Genomic DNA, 19,145 nt, shown 5'->3' on the forward strand with positions numbered 1-19,145 from the left:
TAACAGATTACAAACGCTGAGCACTCACATGGGACTTTGTCCCCACATGCCATCAGGCAAGTCATTCCTGGAAGTGTTTAATGTACAATGAGAGTCTTGAGCACAGACGCCAACTCAACAGAAATGGAGTCCAAGCTTTGTGCAGAGGTTTTCTGCTAGAATGTCTTTTGTTTTAAGGATGAGTTAAACAGTAAATTATGAGGAAAGACATTTGAAAAAGGAAAAAAAAATAGACAAAGCGCTTCATATCAGCCATGGTGGCTACTTTTCTTCTGGAGTCGAGGGTATCAAAAAAGTAAGTGACTTTAGCACACATTATTGTACAACTTCAACGCAATGATATACATTTGTGGTTTACTGTTTTGATTTGTGAGCATCAGTTTGTCAGTGAGCTTCAGTTCTCTTTAAGCTTGCTAAACAAGACCGTTATCCTGACTCTGAACTCTTCGCCTGTGTTAAAGGCTATTTTTACCCCGGCATAGAGTTTGAAGTAAAATGGAGCCAAGACTTTCTTGATGGAGATTGTGGTTGAATTAAGCTAAATAAGCAAGCTGTAGTCATATCATTGAATTTCGACCTCATGCTAAGATCTGAACAATCACTCTGCAGAATACTGTCAATCTGATTGGAAACTTTGGAGCTGATGTTTAAACCCAACTTGTGAGCCCAAGACCGCAAGACAACTCTTGAAGTTGATGATATTTTTAGTGCAGTTGGAATGAGATTGTTTCAACAAAGATATTTCCAAGAGATTCTGAGAGGTTGAATCATTTTGTCCAATACAGAAAAAAAGAGACAGAGGTTGGCAAGTTAAAGACTGGATGTTAAATCAATGATCAGATTTCTTGAACTTCAAAAGAAATGACATAGTTGTGCAAGAAAGAGAACAGATACATTACAAAAGAAACAAAACTAAGTTAGCAGTGAAGACAGGAAGGTAGCTCCAAGGGAGGCCCCACTAGACATTAGCATACTAGCTGAGTGAACACAGACATGCTTTTATTGAGGTACCTAAGAGGCTGTTTACACAGCTTGTATAATAGCCAGTAAACAGCACAAATAGATTAAGGCAAGTGTTTTTGTCTGTTTCAGACACCTTAATTTTATAGATTCAAACTCCAAAAATGGCACCATAAAACAAAGTTTTATAAACTATTTAATCTGTGATTAATACTAAATAGCTTTATAGAGATTGTAATCTTTTAAAATAAGCCTGCTTGATCACATTATTAACATCTACATATTCTGTGATGAATTGGACAGGAATGGTGATTACAGTGTTGACTGCTTTGGATCCGAGGGGGCACCATAAACCATACTATTCCACTGTTCAGTTCAGTTTTTGGCTGCAGAAAAGTAATAATTTGTGGTTAAATATGTGAAAAAGTGATAATCCAAATGGGATTAGTCATTTCATTTAAGGCTTGTCAGTGGTAACGCTGACTGTCATGGTCCTGGGCCGTGTGCCCAGTGCTTTGTGTTTAGTTCTTTTAGGTTCTGTTTTCATTGAGATTCTTCTGTTGTGTTTTACCAGTTTACATTTGGTTTTTATTATTTGTTCTTTATAGTTTCCAGTCCTGTTATTAGTTATTGTTATTTACATATTATTGCTGTCACCCCTGTGTCTCTGTGCTCCAGTGTGTTTTGTCCCTCTGTGCCGTTCCTCGTATGTTTTGTTCCCAGTGTTGTGATGCGTCTGCGTCTCTGTCCCTGTGCTTATGTGTTTCCTGTTTTACTTTGTCAGTCTTTGTCACTTATGCTGTGTTTAATTCTACTTCCTGGTCTTGTCTTTTGTGATCCCCTGCACCTGTGAGTCCCACCTGTTGCCTGTTCCCTTGTTAGTCTTTGTGTATATATTGTTTGTATTTGTCCCTGGTCCCTTGTCATGTCGTCATCAGTGTTCACCTGCCCTGTGTCACCCTGTGCCATTGTTTAGTTTTAGTTCTGACACCCGTCCAGCCCCGATTTAATTGTTTATTATTTCCTGCCATTCCCTCCAATAAACCACCCTCCAAGATCAGTTCTGTCTGAGAGTCTTGCATCTTGGGGTCCAACTTCACCTGCCACAGCTTCCCATGACACTGACAGAGTATTTTATCTGTATTGTTAAGTAAGTCAAATAACTGAAAGCTTGAAAGTACTCAATGTTCACATAGCCACAGTACTTGGATGCTAAAATCGATCCTTTAATTACTTTGTTCACCTCATGTACTTAGATACCAACATCTGGCTTTCAGCACAGAGGATGTCAGATTTGTAAAGACACTGGTGATCTTTCTCCCTTTTTCACTGAGGTGGTTCTACTGCTGAGTTTCTCCCTGGAACATCAAAAAACATGCTAAGTTAATCTTGCAACAGAACATTTTTGCAAAAGAGATTCTAAATCCCAAGAGTTCCATGTCCTGGTTAAAAGTCTGTATCTGGATATCCGCTGACTGCACCTGAAGCCACAAACATTGAATGTTGTACTCACAAAACAAAACAAATCATAGCAGTTTATGGAACACAACATTTCCGTGCTTTTCATTTGCTCTCTAAACAACCAGTTCTGTAATGCATTCTGTAGTAATGTGGCACTGTATTTCAAATCATAGAGTGTTGCTGAGCTCTTGGCTGCTGATTTGCACAGCACCTGGAGAAAGCTTATGAAAATCTGCCAATTTAGTCTAAAATGACAGAATCAGCATGAACATTACACATTCCCCACCTCAGATATTTTCTGAAAGACAGTCAGCAGCACAGGCCAGTCATCTATTGTCAGATGGCCATGGCTCGCTCATAAAATATTTTTAATGGAGGCGATCTGCAAAATGTCGATACATATAAGTTATCAGGTGATAGCCACTGGGTTCCAGATCGCTTAGTTCTCACTATTCCAGAGATCCTGACTGAGGGGGTTAAACGTGATGTAATATGAATGAAACTACATGGCAGCGATTCTAGCTGTTAGGTGTTATCTACTACTGCAGACTTCAGTAAAAACAGTGGGCTTGTACATGTTTTTATACATAATATAATCAGCAGTACGTGTATGCAGATATGTTCCACGCATGCACACCAGAAACACTTGACATCTCCATGAACCGGAGCATTAAGGCAGTCTTGTGTAACCTGTAGGAGCAGTGGATGATGGATGGAGAGCGCAGCTTCACGGCAACGGGGAGAATGCGCCACCCAACTTTACTGGAAGTCATTGGATGGATCAACAAAGCATGGGCTTCAGTGACAACCGAAACCATCCTGTTGGGATTCAGAAAGGCCGGAATAATTGGAACTGCAACTGACGACGAGTCTGACGAAAGCGACGCAGAAGAGGAAGCGGCGCTTTGTCTGCCTACGGAGTGTGTGGAGTTGTTTAGAAGTGACACCAAGGATGAAGAATTCAATGGATTGATGGTTTGGACTTATATATATTTTTTTCTTCTTTATTATCCATTTTTTGGCTTGTGCGACTTATACTCTGGAGCGACTTATAGTCCGAAAAATACAGTATGTTATCAACCATGTCTAACCGTTCACCTTAAATACATTTGAAGTAAATAAGAACTTTTTAGTCACGTGTGAAGTCAGAGCTCATACGAAGTGAACCCAAGACCCATTTGTGCAGACCCTTTCAGAGACAGCTTTAGAAACCATGAATTGTCTGTGGGGAATGAAGACTGCTGGAGCTTTGCAGTGGCATCCATTTAGCTTTTAACATCAGCTGTTGTAGTTTAAACTGCTTATAAAAGAGACATGTTTGCAGACAGTTAATATACTACAAATGAGTGTTTTGAATAAACTGAACTTTTAACAGTAGTAGTCAAACTAATGTGCCTATTGGCACATTAGTTTGGCACATTAACTATTGGCAATGCTGCACTCACACTGGTTGGAGACCATGGCATGAACAAAACTGTGAGAACTTGTGATCTCACTGCTTTTCTAAATGGTTGCTTTGAAGACAGGGAGCAGGTCCGCAACCACTTGCAGTCAGTTGATGTCTTCAAAGTGACTTTAGTGCATCAAATTAGTGATAAAATGGCATAAGTCTGCTATCAGTTTGTGACTGAATGGGATCAAGTTGGCAACTACATGAAATGCATTCAGTGAAAATCAAATCAATTACTGTCTGTTGTCATCAACATACACAGAAATCCACATTCAAACAGAAATTCACATTCGCTAGTTTTTCAGAGTCAAGAAGGAACCTCAAAGATTTGAAAAAGAAATTTAAAAATTTCTCTGCAGAGAGTGACATGGTTGCTGCAGGAGGGCAATTTAAATTTAAAAAGCGCTTGGAAATCTTGTTTTTAATTTAGAAATACAACCAGAATACCACCACTTGAGTTGAGTCCCCTATTGCAAAGACACACATACGATACGAGTTCTGCTCAGATTGACTCCGATTGTTTTGCAAAGTGTTGGCCACCTGTCTGTGTTTATAAATCAGATGGCAAAACTTTCAACAGTCTGTCTGAGAGTGATTGCAGTCAGTCTGAATTGGACTGTGATTGGTTGGAGACAGGTTGCCTCCCACCAGGTGATTTGGGACCTTTGGCTTGTAAAGTAAATGTGTAAACCACTTCGCCACGGAGCGTGTGTAGTGTGATTGAGCCATAATGGAGCCAAATGTCACATGAGTAAACAACACAATACAGGAGACAAAAGAAAGCATGTTAACCATCAATAAGTATGAGTTCTTTGGGTTTTTTATGAGTCACATACTAATGTCATTATGCCACTTTGTGGTTTGACCAACCCTTTAGCTGGTTAGTTGTAATGCAAGAGAAGAATGCTAGATCACTTTTCTGAAGACCGACTCCACATTTTGTTGGGGGTTTTAAACACTTCAAACCTTGCTCTGGTTTTAAGTGATATACAGTGTGGTACATGATTACCAGAAAGCACAGATTCATTTCAGATGTCAGAAGCAAAAAAAAAAAAAAAAACTCCCAAAAAAACAAAGTTAAATGAATTCATTCAAATTTCAGAAGTCTCAATTGGGAGTTGAACTCCCAACCTAAAAATGACAGAACACAAGTAAAATGTTCTTATAAATGCTTTCATATATAAATCACATCAACTAATTTCTTTTAAAATGAACTGACAGAACACACTGTGCCCCCAGAAGAGACGTACTGTGAGTTAAAAAGTCGGCTTCTCTGTTGGTTAATAAAACAGAAAAAACCCACCAGGCAGTATTGCCAAGATTTTAACCTGCAGTGATGACGTTGCTGAAGAACAAATAATGTTCAGGTATTGTTGACCTATTACAACAACCTGTAGGTGGTCTCTTGCACTGTGGGCAGTTCTTTTTCCAGTTCTTTGTAAGCAGCAATCACATTATTACTGCAGTCATGTTGTCTTTGGTTCTTGCTTGATTAGGTTAAGTGTAACTAACTTTTAACCAGCAAAAGGTTTGACTGAGGCTTCTGTAACTCAGTGACCATTTGACTCACCTACTACTGGTACCCTCAGATAAAAGCTGGCAGGCTCCTCACAAAATTAACCCCGACACAGGTAATGAAATCTACAAATCATGGATCTGCTTTGGGCACAGATTAAGATAAAGTCCCAAATGGGGTCACAGCTGGCCCTAATAATAACAAAATGTTTTCTTCTTTTGTTTAATATGGTTAACAAAAAAAAAAAAAAAAAAAAGAGACAAGCAAGAGTTGCAAAACAGTGAGAAGAATAAATAGTGAAGATGGAAACCTACAAAGTTCGCCAAATGGTCCGCTGTGGTTGAGAGCCAGTATAAAGTAGCTGTTTCCCCTGGTGGTGCTGGGCTAGATTAGTGTCACATCACAGCCTCATGAGCCATGACATAAGAATGCTTATGAAACTCACACATGCAGCACATAACAGTTGCTTCTGAATGAAACAGGAGACACAGTGAAATTACTGGAACCTCACGGATCCCCTGCCAGTATACCGAGCCCAAAATTCCCTCCTTACAATTTAGCGCTTTTTTTTGGGGGGGGGGGGGGGGTGTACACGACGGTGTGTTTGTCTGTAGCTATCTAAGCGCAAAAACATTTTCAAACTTCAGCTGTTTCCTATACAGTTGAGTAATAAGGGCTAACATAAATCTTCTGTAATCCAAAGAAGGCCTGGTCACACATGAACAGACCAACTACTTCAGAGCTGCCCTCAGAGCAAGACTAAGCAAAGCAGGGTTATTCGACTTTTGGCTTCAAGCAAAACTGACTACAGCTGAATATGGGATGTTACAGCATGCTTCAGTGATTCACCAGCGTTTCCTTTGCACGCCCCACTTTAGAAGCTGAAAAAAGTTCACACCCTACACACATTTTTTTTTTTTAAATGATTAACAGTAAAACAGCAAAATTTTAGAGAAATAAAGATCAGTACAATAGCATCAGCCTGTTTATTTACCTTATTAAATTCATTCAGCTTGCTATAATTTCTACTTTTTTTTTTTTTTCTTGGACATCACGGAGAGTCAGTGGTGTGGTGGACGAACCACTCAAGCTGTCTGGTGTTCATTTCATTTTTGCTCTTTTCCCAAGGAAAACTGAGGAATTCCTTAATCTGCAAACAATTATAAGATCACAAAGCAATGGTCACTGAAAGAGCAACAACAAAAATAAAAAAACAAACTAAATTTTGTGGATTCAAACAGGGTATTTGATTGGTAAGATTGGATATATTATAGTCCTTTTGACTAATCAGCTTATATTATGCTCCAGTTGCCAATAATGGTGGGAATCCCATCATCAAAAGTTAATTTCAACCAGGGATGAGATTAGGATGTTCTCCTTTGCCATTCATGTTGACCAGCTGTGTTTTCAGGCTCAACTGCAGAAGTTTCTTTTCTTTTTTTTTTTAAAGCATTGTAACATGTTAACATAGTTTCAAATAATCAGCCAGCTTATATACAAGTAATCCCTGGGAGTTGAGTTTAGATAGAGCTAAATACTGTTTGAGACTGTATGACATCAAAAGAGCAGGTGTCTGTGATGTGGTCATCTGAGGCACACAGCTCTGGCTGTAGGTACAGGGGCCACGGCCACCTGAACTGTACTGTTTAGATCTTCTGTTGGTGAGGGCCAACCAATTACAAGAAAGCTGTGTCATAGGGGAAGGTGGCTTAAAGAATGAGTAGCTGAAACAGTGTACTTCCATCAGAGGATGGACAGAGGTGCTAAAAAAATTAAGGATTAATTCGAATTTTGAATCATACAAAGCTAGTCTAGTAGAGTTCAAGAATAAAAACATGGAGATGAAAATAAGCACAACAGGACTTACTCAATTTACTCAATTTACTCAAATTTCCAGAAATTGCTCATTAGAAAGTAGTTGTTTCCGCAACTTTGAAGATTTTTCAAGCTTTAATGTTGCTCTGAAGATCTCTCTTTTTCTAGTTTCAGTTAAATACTTACATGAATTAAAAGGAGGATTGGGCCCTTATACAAAGAAAATCCTTTTGTATTGTAGGAGGAATTGGCTCTCTTTATTTATGGTCTCTGCTTCTTTAGAAGTTGAGCAAATTCTCAGTGCAGGACGAGGAAAGCGATTATGTCCTTTGGTGAAACCGTGCAGTGAACATGAGCGACAGGCCAGTGTTATCAAGGTGAAACCGTAGCAGGATGTACAGCACAGCGGCTCCTGCTCAAAGAGTCATTATCACTGAACTGCAGTGAACCAAAGCTCAGCAGCTGTTAAACAGCCGACCAGCTTCCTACTGCAATGCTGTTTATTTGCTTGTTCTGCCTTTCAGAAGAAGATACACTCTGAATCATTTCATGCCAACTTTGCAGCCTCACAAATGCTGAAATGCACACTACATGCATGCAATCTTTCACACACACACACACACACACACACACGCTGCACAGATGCTCAAGAGATACACACACGCAAACACAGACATGCACACAGAGGAAGCAAATGTGGAATTGGGACACGGCCGGATTTACCATCAGGACTTCCTGAGTGGACACCCAGAGGCATATCCCATAAGAGGGAAAAAAAGTCTAAAAATAACTTAGGATGAAGTGTGCCATTTACTAGGAAGAAGTCTAAATATGAAATTTTACAATCAAGATAAAACTGAGGGATAAATAAAACTGTCAAATCGGCTGTGCCTCGCTTAAAAATAAAGACTTAATTACACAGAAAACGACTTCTACCCCAGTTCACCTTTTCTGTGATACATTCTGTCTGTTAAAAGCTGCTACAGGAAAAAAAATTCTGTCTGATCTTTTATTATTTAAAAATATCCTTTTTTCTTAAAGCTTTTTGGAAGCACCTCTGCTCAGAAAACAGCCAGTGTCTGCATTTCACACCCTGAAATCTTTCTGGCCTCTTTAATTTTGTGCCTTGGCTTTGTTAGCGGACGTTTGATCAGAGCCCCGTGCACACTGTTCTCATGTATTTTTGTGGATCATTTTTATTGGGAACAAATTATTTCTTTTTCCTGGAAATGAAGTGATTTGTTATGGGTCTACTTTTTGCTGAGACCCCTGTTAACCCACCAGCTTCATGCACACATAACATTTGCATGCACGCATGCACGCACGCACACACACACACACACACACACACAAATGCGTTCACTTTCAAAAAATGCAGTCAGGTTCATAAACAGAAAAACTGGCATTCTTCTGCAGACATACTCTTAGACACCCAGAGGAATTTAATGTGAGGACCCCCCACTGCGCTCCAACTAGAAAAATAAAACCACTGAGTCATTTCATGTGCTTTGCCCTCTGAGTCTGCAGATTTTGCCAAGGTGTCAAATAACTTGTATTAATTTGTTTTCCTGAGCAAAAGCCAGTGAACATATAGTGCTGTCACAGCAAATCAGTGGAGGGATAAGTTCACAACTGAATGCACCTTGAAATCCTGCTCGTTCTCCCACCAGATGATGTTTTTCATTTGTTTTCTACTATCTTAAATAACCCACACAAGCATTCCTGAAAGGCATATATTTGTGTTTCGTCTTGAAAAGAACAGTAAAATTCACATACAGTAAGGATGCAGGTGTCGTGGCACAAACCGGAATTGGGTCTGGAAATTAAAACTGCTGTTTTGTTACAGTTAGGAAAAGATCATTTACAAGGTAAAACATGTTGGAAAATGAATTTTTCTAGGTTACAAATATTGCAAGATTTGCCATAATATGCTGTTTGAAAAACAAAAGTTCCTAAATTTTGTGACAAAGTAGCAGCAGTGTCTCTGCAGGGGGAAGCCAGCAACAAGCTTTCCTCACACGCATAATCGTGTTGTGATTCAGTCGGCGCAGAAATGAAGGAGCATTTACAGATGGGTCCATTGACAGTGTGTTTGTGTTTCACAATGAGAGAGGGGCTGGCTTAATGAGCTTTGTGCAGCTTTCCGATAAAGTAAAATTTGATCCTTTTTAAATGGTAAAAAATATGAAAATCCATCAGTGGCTCGGGACTCTCTTTGTTTTTTTGTTCCTCACATATTACTCACGGGGCTGCTACATTATCTGTTTGTTCTTTCCTATTTTTTTTTAGCTACATCATCTGCCAAAGAGTACTCCACATGGACTCATGGCGAGATAGAAAGTTTCCAGCCCCCTATTGTTAATTTTCTAACTCTACTAGAGCAGCTTTGCATGGCTGACAGTTCAAAGTAATCCTTATTTATCTTATAGTGGGACTTAGTGCAGCCCCTCAGTTCATCCAGTATCTGAAACGAGTTGTTAGGGGCAGTTAGGGGCGTGGCCTCTTTGACAGGTGTGCTGAAACAGCTTTCTGATATTCCTCACCTGTTGGCTGTGTTTGTATTGTTGGTGTCTTTTGAAGAATTTTTTTTATTGAAATATCTAATAAATAACATGGCCTGCTGTGAGTTAAAGATCTATAGAAAGTTTGCACTAATAGTATTTTTCTAATCTGCTGCTTAGCACTAACTAGTTAACTAACTTACTTAATGGATGCATCTTTCTAATCTAGCTTGGCAGGTAGTTGATAACATAGCACCCTGCTCTCTTGTCCAAATATGGACACTTCTGACTCCAAATGAATAAAAAAAACATGGCAGCAGCAAAGATGAAGTTTCAAACTGCAGTCCAGGAACCAGTGAGTAGGAACCCAAAAGGCTAAGTCCACCTTTTATTTAGAGCAGTGTGAAGCCTGAGCTTTTGGCTCATAGGGATTACGTGCATATGCGCTGACCTCACTATTTAAAACTTTTAATATGAGCATCCACCAGTTACACAGAAAGTAAGTCCAGCTGTAATGACAGGTATACTTAAAGGCACAAAACTCTCTTACAGCCACTTGATGCATCTGCTAGCCACTATTTGCACTGTAAACACCAACAAACCAGATCAGAAAGTGTTTCTGACCTAACAGCAGGCTCTAATTTCCATCATCCTGCATTTGTTTGTGGCTTTATCAGGAGATCTATGAGCATTTTCTCCACCACCACTCACAGACTTGCAGTCAAAAGAATTCTCTGTTTGAAACCTGAGTCAGGCTTCCGGTCCTGGACAAAGACTTAAACATCAGATATTTGAGTTGAGCTCTATGAGAAGTTTCAGGCTGGGAATAAGGGATATGCATATGCTTTCACCCTCTTACCTGAAACATTCTTTCACAGTTGTGTAATTAAAATCATTTTGGAATGCACAAGAGAAATGTATTTATGTTCAGGACAACACTAGTCAAAAGACAATTGAGTCTGACAGGATGGAGCTATTCTGACTTTGCAGAGGCAGCGAGAGCAGCAGCAAAACCTCCAGAACAGAACAAGCACCAATCACAACAGATACTAGGCTTAAAACTTTCCTTTTTGATCAAGCTTATAGTTAGGGCTGGATCAGGTGACCCTGAACCCTCCCTTAGTTATGCTGCTATAGGCCTAGGCTGCTGGGGTTTTTTTTTCATTCACCTTATTTACTTTGTTAATACTCCACTCTGCATTTAATCATTAATTATTATTAATCTCTGGCTCTCTTCCACAGCATGTCTTTTGTCCTGTCTCTCTCCCCTCAGCCCAACCCATCGCGGCAGATGACTGCCCCTCCCTGAGCCTGGTTCTGCTGCAGGTTTCTTCCTATTAAAAGGGAGTTTTTCCTTCGCACTGTCGCCAAGTGCTTGCTCATAGGGGGTCTTTTGACTGTTTGACTGTATTATTGGAGGGTCTTTACCCACAATACAAAACGCCTTGAGGCGACTGTTTGTTGTGATTTGGCGCTATATAAATAAAATTGAATTGAATTGAACTGAATATGACTGTAAGTCAGCTACAGTCATATCTGTTGTGGAGGAGGGTTGCGGAGCAGCTTGCAGATGCATCACAAGGGTGCTCTATCAGTAACTGGATGTGCAGAAAGACATCAGCTGAGCCATCAGTTCATGCAATTTGGCCCTGAGATCATAACGTGCTTTTCACTAAATTGTCTTAGAATATATGAAATCAATGATCTCAAATCATGTCTTTCCAAGCTTAGATAGATATAAAATATAACTTTTAGGTAGGTACAAAGTACTATCTACAGTAGGTTAACAGTATCTGAAAGTCATATCCTTCAGAAATAAGAAAAATATCCAGCAGAGACCTGGACACGGGACCTGAGAGATGCATTTGCCCCTTTAGCTGATCCATCACTGAAGCTTCATCAGAAATGGTCTCAGTGGAAGGGCTACTGTCAGGAAGCCATTCTTAAGGAAGGGAAACAGGGAGAAAGAGATTAGGGATACCACATTATTCAAGTAATGGGATGAAACAACTGGTCTTATGGAGCAATGAATCCAATTTGAAATCTTTGGTTCACATCAACCATTCAAATATGTAGGGAGGAGGTCAGGACATACGTGAACAGTGAGTGTCTGCAGCCATCTGTAAAACATGGTGGAGGCTCTGTCATGGTTGGGGCTGCATGCATTCAGTCAGTGGTGTTGGAGATCTTGTCAAAATTGATAAAATCATGGATGCAGAAAAGCACCAAAACCGTCTGGAAAGGATCTGATTGGCAGTGTGTTTGGGATCATTGTTCAGCACGACAATGAGCCCATGCAGTAAAATCATACATGGATAGAAAAACACACAGTGGAACACTATCAGTCACTCTCAGCCTCCTCAGAGCCCGGACCTCAACATTATCGAAACAGTGGGAGGTCATCTTGACAGATTGGAACAAAACTCCCTGCAAAATATAAATAAATGAGGGGTGGCTCAAGACTTCTGCACACTACTGTATATATTGTATTGACCAGAGGTGGGAAGTAACGAAGTACAAATACTTCGTTACTGTACTTAAGTAGATTTTTCAGGTATCTGTATTTTACTTAAGTATTTATTTTTCTGACTACTTTTTACTTTTACTCCCTACATTTTTACACAAGTATCGGTACTTTCTACTTCTTACATTTTCAAACAGACTCGTTACTTTTTAACGTCAGAGAGAAGTTTGCATTTCCGGTCAGTGCGCCTTCAAACATAAAACGATCTGAGCCTAAATGGAGGAATAATAATATATAAGAGACAATCGTACTGGCGTATCCTCCATCACCGGCTTATCTTGTACAAAGGGATTAAATACGCAAACCCATATAATTAATGTATCATTTATAGCGCTATAATCGGGCCGGACCGAGTCCGTAAGTTGCGCTGCGGCACATAAACAGCTTAGCTAGCGCTACTGAAGAGGAGCGAGCATGAAGGGAGTAACGTGTGGCAGGTAAATGCAACGTTTCTGAATGCTCAACAAATATCAGCAAACACACAAAGTGTGTGCAGTTTGTCACACAGTGTGTCTGCTAGCTAAAAGAAGAGCTGCTGCATTTCAGGGAGAGCAAAGAGAGAGAAGTTCACTCAGAGATGGAGAAAGAGGACAGAAGAGGAAGAAGAGAGGTTAGAATTAAAGGTAAGGAGTGAAAACAAACTGAAGTATGCTGACTTTGTGTAATTCAAAGATTCTAAGAAAATGCTGCAGTTTAGTGTTTAATAAATAGGTTAGTTTTTTGTACTGTATTTACAGTAAAGCTCTGTGTTGGACTGGAGCGCAGTGTTTGTGTTCATGGTCAGAGTTACAGGTTACATCAGTGCAGCAGAGATGAGTTTGAATCAAAGCTGCTGATGCTGAGATTCATTCACTGAATCCAACATTTCTACAGCCTGTATGCTGTCAGTGTAGGGGATGGAGATCAGCTCAGAGAGCTGTGAAATACTGGGTTACATCTTTGTGAGTTCACTTCATCCACACAAAGCAGTAAACCTCAGAGCAGCAGCAGCAGGTCAGCTGATCACAGCCTGCACACCAACATCATTTACTGCAGCTACAATAGAAAGCTGTGATTCTTCTCCCCATGCAGAGCCACTACAGCTGATCTTAGGGTTCCTCCACCTTCTGAATCCCACTGTAACCCCTGAGTATCCTCATGTTGGTGTTTAGGTGGAGGCACAGTCACCCTCTACTATGGAGGACACAGAGAACAGGGCTGTGTTTAAATTCCCTTTAACAGTTTGTGTCCTACATAACAGATTCAAGCTGAGTGCACTCATTAGGATTAAAATTTAGATTGGAATAACATTTGTATTCTCATGTACTATTTTATATTATTACAATAATATATAATGAGGTTCGGTTTGTTTTACACAAAAATAGCAGGTAGAAACATCCTCCAAAAAACTACTTTTACTTTCTTACTTTGAGTACATTTCAGAGCCTGTACTTTTTTACTTTTACTTTAGTAGAGAAGTTGAACCAGTACTTCGACTTTTACTAAAGTATTTTTTAACATAAGTACTTGTACTTCTACTTAAGTACAGAATGTCAGTACTTTTGCCACCTCTGGTATTGACTGAGTTGCAACTGCAAAACAGAATCATGCACAAAATCTGAGACGGAGTTGCATGTACATACTCCTGCACATTCACATTCCCTTGTACAGACACACTTTGCAAATGCTCACCTGCCTGTGTGACATCATGTGATGCTGAAGGGAGGTGTTAATCTTTGTTTTTTACAGTGGCGAGTGGGCTGGTTCATTCTGGCAGGTGGCTGCTCAGAGAGCCTCAACTCAGGTACAGACAGCCCAGCACCAGGTTCAGCATTTAACGTACAAAAAGGTAAGAACTGATCCGTAAAGTCTTTATGTTTTTTACCTTTTACAAAATCAGAAATTCCAATTTCAGACTGAAGAACTCCAGAACTGACCTGGCGGGATCTGACATTAAACATGGATTTAGAGACTTTACAGAATAAAAGATTTAGAAAATGCTCATTTTAAAATACTAGAAGAAACTTCTTTGGCAACTTAGCTAATTGAATACTGTAAATTTCTTTATAAGAATTGATGTTATTGGTTGCATGAGGCTCTTATAATAAATTGAATTTGAATTCTGTGGCAACAAGTAAGCATAACAATTGGTAATCTGAGCTACAGTATTAAGAGCAGGAACACAATACCTGAGTGGTTAAAAACCAACGCATATAGTGAGATGTACTGCTTGTACTCATGTTTCACAAAGAAATGTGATTATGCCTCGAGGGTTACTTTTAATAGCATGTTTTAAGCAATGCACATGCAGAAAATTAATTTCAAAAGTAAAGAGATTAGGTGAATGCGACAGATGGCGTGCCTCGTGACAGCACCACCGACTGTTTCATAAATATGTGTCTATTGAAGTTTTAAACATGCAAGAATGCAGACTGCAAAGGTCACGCTGGTCCTGGGGAAAGATCATGCAGTTGTAACAAACAGAAGTCACATGACACATTTAAATTCAGTGATGCAGGTCTGCAATTAAAAAAAAAAAAATAAAGCTCTAAACAATGGCATTAGAAGATGGTGGTGGGAACCTAGTAATAATAGTTGAAACTTAATAATAGTAGAAATGTACTGCTAACAAGATTTAATCTATTTCTAATGAAACAAAAACTAAACACGTGCCTTTGTTCACCTGGTAATTTGAAGCTTGGATAAACCATTAACCTTCAGGAGCATGCTGCTTAAAAATTATCGACATGCTTTATCGTGCATTAAAAACTAATGTAGTGGTGCGATCTCAAGCAGGTTCAATGACAAGTGAATTCAAATCCAAAATGACTTGTTAAGCTCGTAGTATTCTAAAAAGATTTGAGGTTTTGGAGGTCATTAGAGGTGGCAGAAAGCTCCGGGGCAGAGTTGAGCCCAGCCACCCGTATACACGGTTCCTGTTTCAGTGAACCACAGATGGGTGGCACAGTGTCATTTGCAGTAAGTGAGCATGTAATGGAGTTGTAAGTGCCCCAAGCAGGAGAGGAAACAAGTCAATTGCCCAAGTTGTTTCCAGAGTTCATCCTTTGATTCCTAGACATTTAGTCTAAATTTAGAACACAAAAAAGGATGCTCTCAAAAATACATTTGCAAAACCTAATGCTATAAACCACCGGAATATAAAGTATCACAACTCTGAGTGCAGTGGAAACTTCATGCCAAAGGTCAGGATGTATTTGGGTTGTAAGCTCTTGTTCTCTGTGATGTCTTGTTTTGTACACAGAGCACAGAATGAGGCAGAGTAGTTGTGGTGAAAACAGCTCAACCTAGTGGGTCAACATCACACAGGGACCTGCAAGGCCGTCTGAATGGCACAGCAGTTGTTGCTAGGGATATTCAGATGATTGTCCATCATTTCCCGGAGAAGCAAAGCAATCTCAAATTACAGTACAGTATATTAATTGCATGACTGCATGTGTGTGTTTTTCTCAGTATCTTGAAACATTTAAAAACATATTCAGGCCTGATTAAAAAGGTTTTTTCATAGCCTGATACTCCACATCCCGTTATGGTTAAAATCCCTCTGACAACAGTTACATCACCTTAAGAAATGTAAAATTAATAATGTAATAATTGCAGGTTTATTAGCCAGCCACATGAAACAAGATGCAAGTATATTAATTGAACTTTTCTGCTTGTGTTACTGCTAGAGATCAGTTTTAATGACTCAATTTCATATTCTTTGTTAGAGCAACAAAACCTACATCATCTGCCTAACCATTCATCTTCATTATGTTTTGGTAATTTAGACTGAAGTGTAGGGAGGGAAACTTATTTCATAGTTTAGTAGAAATATTGTATTAACAGTAGCTGCAAAACTTGTGAAATATTCTGCATATAGTTCCTAAACACATTCCATGATTGACCGTTTTACTCAAAACCCAAAATAAGTTACGGTGATTGTGCCGGGATGCTGAGAAGCATGCATTTCTAAAATAAATTTGATGTGATCATTAGTTTTTAAAACTGTAAATCTAATTTAGGGTTACACCTTAGACAGGTCACACTATCTATCACTATTACAGGGTTAACATAAAGAGACAACCATTCAAATTCCCAGTCACACTTACAGCCAATTTAGAATCAGTTAACCTAACATCCCAGTCACACAGACCTCGAGACTGGTTGGCAATCCCATGCCAACCACAATGGAAAAATTAAAATTTCCCAACCAGTCAGTGAGTTGTTGCTGGAAGTTGCTGGCAATCACTGTGAAAAGCCCCAGTCATGCAGGCCTAGAGACTGGTCAGTGACTGCCTTGCAACCACTGCCAAGGGGGGAAAAATGTGTATTCCCCAACCATTTGTCAGTTAGTTGCTGGAGGTTGCTAGCTGTTACTAGGTGAAATTGGTTGCAAAGAAGTATACAGCGCTACACCAAAAAACAGCCATGCGGTTGCTTTGCAGGGCAGAAACTACTCACTAAGTGGTGGTGAAACTACGAAGAGTGCAAAGCAAACCAAGAAACAGAGACTGTTATCCTTCAAAGTAAAAGTTTCATCTTTTGAAACATTTTGCTTCAGCGGTAAGCCACAACATTTACTTTAAGGAAGAATGTTTTCAGTTTGTTTTACACTCAAATTTCCGATTTCACTCGGTGGTCAATTAGTGAGTGTTTTTGCAGAAAAAATGGAATCTTCCATGCAAACTGCGGGTGACTGCAGCAATCTGATAGCAACCAAAGCAATCAGAAGGAGGTTTTTGGTGCAGCACCCACTTTATAACTGATTTCACCTAGTGTCAACCAGCAACCTCCTCCAACTGGTCAGGGAATACACATTTTTCCCCAGTGCATGAGGTGGCCAACCAGTCTCTAGGCCTATGTGACTGAGGCCTAACATATCTTTGGACTGTAAGAGGAAGTCTGAGTACCCAGAGTGAATTCACCCATGCTCCAAACTTCATATAGAAAGGCCCCAGCTGGCTTCTGAATTCAAACCCAGAACCTTTTTTGATCTGAGGTAACAGTGATAACTACTGCTGCTTAATTTGGTGCACACATAATACTTTATATGAAGGAAATGTTAAGATATTGCCACTCGCACTAAGAAACATGAAAGCTACCAGTTCTTAAAGTTGAGGTTCTTCACTGGACAACTGAAAACTTTGGTAAATCATATATTGAGATATTGCACAAAATCAGTGAAAGCTTTGACTTTCTTGGAGCTGCTAGAAGAAAAATGGAACAAGATTACCAGAATAGGCAGAATGGGATTCGTTCCTTTTGTAAACCCTGAATATCAAAAAAATAAAACAAAATAAATAAATCCACTGAAATAGTTGTTCAGCTATCTTGATATAGACCAAAGTAGTGGACCAACCTACTGTAGTTAGGCCAGAAATGAACAAGTCCAGTGATCAGTAATAAACATGGTTTTCAGTTTGTTTTATGTGAATTGAGTATTTGTTGCACTGCAGTACTAGCGATTAAAGCTTAAATGTACATGACTAAAGAAAAAGTATCAAACAGATAAATCCTTTGGCACATCTTAATGGTGCCTTTGAGGAACATCCGATGGTTGCCTTCACTTTTAATGTTCTGAAAAACACAGCAACTGCAAGTTAGATTTCAAACTGATAACCTGTGAATGCAACAGTAACTCAGTGTCAGTTACTCTCTAGTAGGATGCTGCAGTTTTCTCCTTTTGTACATATCAGGGTATTTAGGAGGGGATTATGGGAAGCTAAGAGGACGTTATTTCTATGAGCTCATGGCGTGAGCTCCATGCTCTGGCAGTGGGGATGTTCACTGTGGCCAGGAGAAAGTGGAGTCTGTGACTGGAGCCCGGTTCACTCAGTCAGATAGCGGTGATTCAAAACCCATTTGTTTTGGGCGTAGAAGATGCTCTCAGTGGTTTGGCTGTGATTGATCCTTCTCCTGCCCGTGATCGCACCATGACACTATTCCAGTTTCCACATTAATTTTTCCCCTGCTAACTTTGACCAGTTCAGTGCAGTGGTGCTTCCTTTACTGGCCCTCTGACAGTACTTTGACCTCCACCCAGAAAAAAAAAAGATCTTGGGCCATTGATTTTGGACAGCAGCAAACCTCTGCATGGAAATATGTTTATAGAGGGTTTATTGTTACTGGTGCAAAAGATATTAATCTGTAACATAAAACAACACACAGCTGTTTTTAAAGCAGAATTCACATGTAATCATCTTCTGTTTGATGCATTTTCAGAACTTTTTAATCAACTAATGATGATTACAGTAGACAATTTAATAGATTTATTCCACTACTGCCTGAAGTTGCACAAATGCAATTACCTCAGGACTGGTTTATTTCACAAAAACTAACTAAGCTAAAAAAGTTGCAGCTCAAGCAAAGACTGTTGCAGTGAGTTTTGTATCTCCAGGCAACTGCCCCATTATGACTAAACATATTAACACAAACAGCAGGAAAAGTGGAATCATTCATGGTAAACATTCCCATATTGCCATCTAAAAATAGACCTTCAGAACCTTTAGATTAAAAAAAATAAACTACACTGGAGACAAATGATGAAAAACCACACAAATGACACAACCTATAATAGAAAAAAAATACAGTGACCTCCAATAAGCTGGAGATTTCCAACCAGTGTGTTGATACATGGAAGACTCCACTCATAAGTGATTCCTCCAACAGCAGTGCCTGGAAAGAGAGAAAGTGGAAGGAGGGTGGGTGTTTCTGTTTGAGAGCACCAGGAAAAGCTCTTTAGGATGTTCTAAGAGAGGAAGATAACATAAAATAACGTAAAATAAAATAATTTAACAGATGCTTATGTGCAGACAGTTTCTGTAAATCCTGCCACTTGTTTAGTTACAAATTTTTAATGACAGTGAAAACACTTAAGAGATAATCAGTAGTAAAGCCAAAATTGAGCAGAGTCATACAAGCTGCAGTTGTGTTGTGAAT

At 39.4% G+C, this 19,145-nt stretch overlaps 1 protein-coding gene across 1 annotated transcript in view; it reads left to right on the plus strand.

Annotated features, from left to right (window-relative positions):
* Positions 1 to 13,964: 13,964 nt before the first annotated feature.
* The window catches only part of kcnj16a (potassium inwardly rectifying channel subfamily J member 16a), an 8,229-nt gene continuing 3,048 nt past the window's right edge, over positions 13,965 to 19,145 (plus strand). The window contains exon 1 of the mRNA XM_030755640.1: positions 13,965 to 14,055. The gene's annotated coding sequence lies outside the window, so the exon portion shown is untranslated. The remainder of the gene's footprint in view (positions 14,056 to 19,145) is intronic.

Source organism: Archocentrus centrarchus, chromosome 19, assembly GCF_007364275.1.
Source record: "Archocentrus centrarchus isolate MPI-CPG fArcCen1 chromosome 19, fArcCen1, whole genome shotgun sequence".
Taxonomy (NCBI): domain Eukaryota; kingdom Metazoa; phylum Chordata; class Actinopteri; order Cichliformes; family Cichlidae; genus Archocentrus; species Archocentrus centrarchus.